Here is a 5485-nt window from a genome sequence, read left to right as displayed (position 1 = left end):
TCATCAATTCCCAATTTTCAATCAACTGCTGAGTCTGATAACTCAAGTGTTACCAATTACTTAACCAAAACCAAAAGGAGAAAAATCTAAATTAAATTGAAAGCATCATAAATAGAATAAAACAATCATAAATCTGAAATACCTTGAATTATATTAAATAGAATATTCAAATCTAACATGAAAAGTTCATAAGCCAATTTGGCAACATAAATAATTAACAAGTAAAAGAATTAGAGTAACTAAAAGTAGAAGAGAACATAAAATTAAAGTTGGGAACATTGAACCTGGAATGACGAGATAACCATAAAGTAAAAAGGAATCCTAATTCTAAAACCTAAGAGAGAGGAGAGAACCTCTCTCTCTCTAAAACTATATCTAAAACCTAAAATTGTGTATTATGAATGTTGTATCCATCCTTCTTTATTGATTCCCCCATTCTCTGGCTTATATTCTGTGTTTCTGGGCTTGGATTTGGGCCGAAAAAGGGCCCAGAAATCACTGGGGGCGACTTCTACAATTTTCTGCACGTGGCGTCCGTCATGCGTGTGTGTGGGTCACGCGTTTGCGTCATTTGGAGTTTTTATTTATCACGCGTCATTTGTGTTCTGCTCTAGGCACGCATCCGCGTCATCCACGCGTACGCGTCACTGTCATTTCGCGCTAAGACACGCGTCCGCGTCGTCCACGCGTACGCGTTGCTGCTTTTTCTTCAAAACTCCATTTTTGTATGTTTCCTTTCTATCATCTAAGCCATTCCTGCCCTATGAAGCCTGAAAATACTTAACACACAAATCACGGCATCGAATGGTAACAATGGATAATTAAAATAAATATTTTCCAAAGCATAGGAAACATATTTTCACATATATCATAGAATAAGGAAGGAATTGTAAAATCATGCAAATCTTATGAATAAGTGGGTGAAGAATTGATAAAAATACTTAATTGAGCACAAGATGAATCATAAAATAGGGGTTTATCAACCTCCCCACACTTAAACATTAGCATGTCCTCATGATAAATCCAAGAGAAAAGAATGAAGGTGGAATGGTGGAATCTTATGCAATGCAATTTATTCTAAATGCAAGCTACCCAAATGAATCATGCAATTCTAATTACTATCCACCTATATATATAAAGCTTATATGTGGTTAAATTGAGTTAAATTTTTCAAAGAATCATTTATGCACAATAAAAGGGTCAAGCCATATTAGAATATGTTCACAATTGAGTTGAGTTAACCAAAAGATTGACAAACTTGCAAGACAAGAGATAATTAAACATGGATATATGGAATTGAGCTTTTGAACCCTTGCTGGATTTGTCTTTACTCTCTAATCACTCAGTGTTTGGGGTTAATCACTCTATTCTTTTCTAGTCATGCTTTCTAAAACTTTGTTCTTCATCTAACCAATCAACAAATATCTAATGTATACATACAAACATCATGAGGTCTTTTTGAACGTTGCAATGGGGCCATGGTCAAGGTGAGGATATATATAAGGCTAAGTGAGCTATAAATTGAATCATTGATTAGTCTAAGATCTCACCTAACATATACATACTTTATACATTTTTAAAATTTACCTAGCTTCCCATAATTTTTCCACTTTCTTATCAGATACTCATGTACCAATTTAATTTTTTATTTTACTTCCATGTGCATTGATTTCTTTACTAAACTCATTATCGGGGTAATTTTGTCCCCTTATTTATTTATTTAATTAAATTTTTTTGAAACATAAACACAATATATCAATGCACATGATATTTTAGTTTAATTTGGTTTCACATGAGCATGCTCCCAAATTTCAAATGATTTATAGAGTTGATATCCTTCTATCAACCCAAGTTCCCATAGTTTTCCCCACACTTAGTTGATACATAATCTCTATCTTAAGCTAACCAAAGATTCAATTTGGGATTTTTAATTTATTTTTCTGCTTAAGGCTAGTGATGTGGTTATAGAACAAAAGGGGATTAAAAGGCTCAAGGGGGCTAACAAGGGTGACATAAAAGGGTAGGCTTATTTGGGATAAGTGAGCAAAAATAAGTAATGGCCTCAATCACATGCAAGTATGTAAATACATTCTATATTGGACATATAGACTGAAACAAAGTAAAGATTGCAAGCATAGAAAAGAAGTGCGAAACACACAGGAATGAAATTTATGGTTAAATATAACCATACAATTAAGCTAAAAAACTCACGGGTTGTGTGTTCTTTGACTGAAAAACCATATATCAGTTATGTATATCATGCAAGTAGAAATTAAGAGTTTCCATTCAACTCAATGTGAATCTTTGAATGGCTCTTATAAAAATAAGTATTTTCCTTGAAAAATATTGTCAATTAACTCACATTTATTGCTATATATATATAAGGTGTGTGGATTGTTGTGATTCTAAAAAACTAAAATTTTCTAGTTTACTCTTTATTTTCAATTAAACTAAGTTATCGTATGCTAAAAGGGTAAACTAAACTAATTAATCCATATTTTCTATATCACAACTAATAAGCTAAAAGTGCAAACTAAACTAAATATCTAAGATATATATATATATATATATATATATATATATATATATATATATATATATATAAACAAATGTATGAAATATAATAAAGTAGATAGAAATACAGTAAAAGAAAAAATGCACAAGTACTGAAAGACAAATAAGATAAAATAAAATAAAATAAGAAATAAAAATAGGATAAGGAGAGTCTGAAAGTGGTTCACCAAAAATAAAGTTTGCCAGAGATGGCGACCTCCCCACACTTAAATAATAGCATCGTCCTCGATGCTCTATCAAGCTGTGTGTGAAGAAGTGGCATCTCTGAAAGGATGTGCTGCTGGTGTCTCGGTGGTGGCCTGAGGTTCTGCAGTCTGTATGAGTGTCGGAGGATCTGCCTGCTGAAGCAGAGGCTCTGTCTGTAGAGGGACCTCTGGATCTGCTGGCTGTATCTGATGGGGCTCCTCATGACGTGGTGCATCCTGCTCAGGTCCTGCCTGCTCAGCTTCTGCACGTGCCTCCTTCTCATGATCGTCCGCCTCCGCATCAGATGGTTCCGATGGTGTGTCAGGCTCGGAGGGGATGTCACTGTCTGATCGGATCATCAACTTTAAGTACTCATAGCGTCGCTTGCTGCGACACTCCATACGATCCAGGCGCGCGAAGAGTCGGTGCCCTAGGTGATAAATGGGCTCGGGAGTAGGTGAGGGTGCAGGGGTGGTGGCTGGGGCAGTAGGTGCTGAAGGGGCAGCAGAAGATATGGCTGCCTCAGCAGAGGCAATGAGAAAGGGTGGTCAGTAGCCCAAAGCCTGGAACTTCCTGTTGTGAGGGATAATCTTCTTGCAGTCTGTGGCGGTTGGCTTCTCATCTGTGAGCTCCCAGGGCACCTCAGCGCGGCGGCCTAGCTGAGTGATCAAATATGGGAAAGGCAGAGTGCCTCTGACATGGACCCTGGCCATGTAATACCGGATAAAGCAGGGAAGATATAGGTCCTTGCCCTCCATCACACACCAAATGAGGGTAATCATGGTAGCTTGCACCTCTGTCTCATGAGTGCTCGGCATCACGTAGTTACTCAGAATCTGCTGCCAAAGCCGAGCCTCATCATTCAGGTAGATAAGCTTTATTCCCTTTGGGGCCACTGTGGACTTGCTCATGACCCATGGGACAGTAGGATCAAGATCTATAGTCCTCTTCACTGCATCCCAGTCAAACCTCATGAATCTCATATCCTCTTCAGCCTGCTGATAACCATCTGGTTTATCTGATTTAGGTAGGAGCTGGAGGATATCTTCTATTCTTTCTTCAGTAACCAGAATCTGTTTGCCTCTAAGCTGTACGGCATCCAGGGTCATTTTGAAGTAGTTGCAGTAGAATTCTCTGATCCATGATGAATTGACCTCAGTCAAGTTCCTCTCCAAGAAGAACCAGCCTCTCTGTTTAATTTGTTCTGAGGTGTATTGTTTAAGTTCTTCTAGAATTTTCAGAATCTTTTCTAGGTATAGGTTCCTGGAAGTTGCAAAGACTGGATACTTCAGCTCACAGTATCTGTTGGCAAACTTTACTGGGTCAGTGGCATGCACCAATTGATCAGCCTTTTCCTGTGGGGTAAAATTCTTTTTCTGCCAGGAATCGTCATGGAGGATATCCAAAATAGAGGTAGAGGATTCTCCTCTTTTTTTTTTCCTGTGGTTGCCTTGCCATTTCCTTTACTTTTAGGGTCAGACATCCTGAAAGTAGAAGTTTCAGGACACAGTTTAAGAAACTAAAGCAGGAAAAATAGGTACGCAAATAGGATTTTATCAATATAAGTATAGAGGGGCAAAAGAGGAATAAAGTAGCAATATAAGCATTGAGTGAGTTAAATAAATGTAAGATATTGGACTGTATTCAAGTTAAAAGTTTGAGAATGAAAATCACAATCCAAAATCTCTTATATGCGGAATTCTTGTTAATCAGGAAAAACAGTAATCATGCCTTGAAATGGTTTGAAGGTAGTTAGGTAAAAACCAAAAGAGAAGTTAGAGAGTTAAAGCAATTAGGAGTTGAAAAGTGAAGTTAAAGTAAGTGGCATGGTAATGTGGTTCCTAGTTAAAAGAATTTGCACAAACTTGAATAACAAGTAACTCACATGCAAGTAAATATTGCAGATTATTGATGATTAATCATAGAAAAGAATTGCAAAATGAAAGTGGAATCATCAATAATGTTATTTAATGAATAAGGGGATCAGAAAGAATAAGAAAGTGCCCGTGCATTCATGAATTGCTTTGGTTGAAACCAATTAGTGCAAAACTTGAAATTTCCAAAACTAATTCATGAATGGGAGTTGCGAGAAATAATTTGTTGAAAAAAATTGGGCAGCATTTCGGCTAAAAATTGAACGTTCCCGGGTAATAAACAGCAGCAGAAACAGTTCATATGATAATAAAGTAGTGCAGAAAAGAGTAACAAATAGATCGTCACATGAGTTCAGAATAAACAAACTCAATCTGCATTAAAGAATGGTAAAGAACAGCATATGAACAGCATTATCATCACAGCAAATTCAAAATTACGAAACAGATAAAACAAGTAACAAGAACGGCGCAATTATCAGGCCTAAATCCACTAACCACATCCTAGCTACCTAACCACCTAAAATCCACTACGATCATGCATCTCTAACTATCCTAATTTTGAAAAAAATGCAACTAACTAATTAACTTGGAGAGGAATCTGTGTTTGGCGTAACCTGGTTGGCGCAGTAATAATTTGAACGCAGAGAGAGGGTGGTGGTTCGGGTGGGTGACACGGTGGAGCTGGGAGTTTCACGGCGGTGGCAGGGCGGCGCGGCGGCGGTCCTTGGCGGTTCGGTTTGGCGCAGGGGATGAAAGAGGGAGGGGGAGGAGAGAAGAGAAGAAGGGGTGAGAAGGTTGAGGGTTGTGGTGGCCGGCGGGGGCGCGGCGATGGTGATGGAGGCTCGGTGAGG

Source organism: Arachis ipaensis, chromosome B01, assembly GCF_000816755.2.
Source record: "Arachis ipaensis cultivar K30076 chromosome B01, Araip1.1, whole genome shotgun sequence".
NCBI lineage: Eukaryota > Viridiplantae > Streptophyta > Magnoliopsida > Fabales > Fabaceae > Arachis > Arachis ipaensis.
This window is presented reverse-complemented; position numbering follows the sequence as displayed.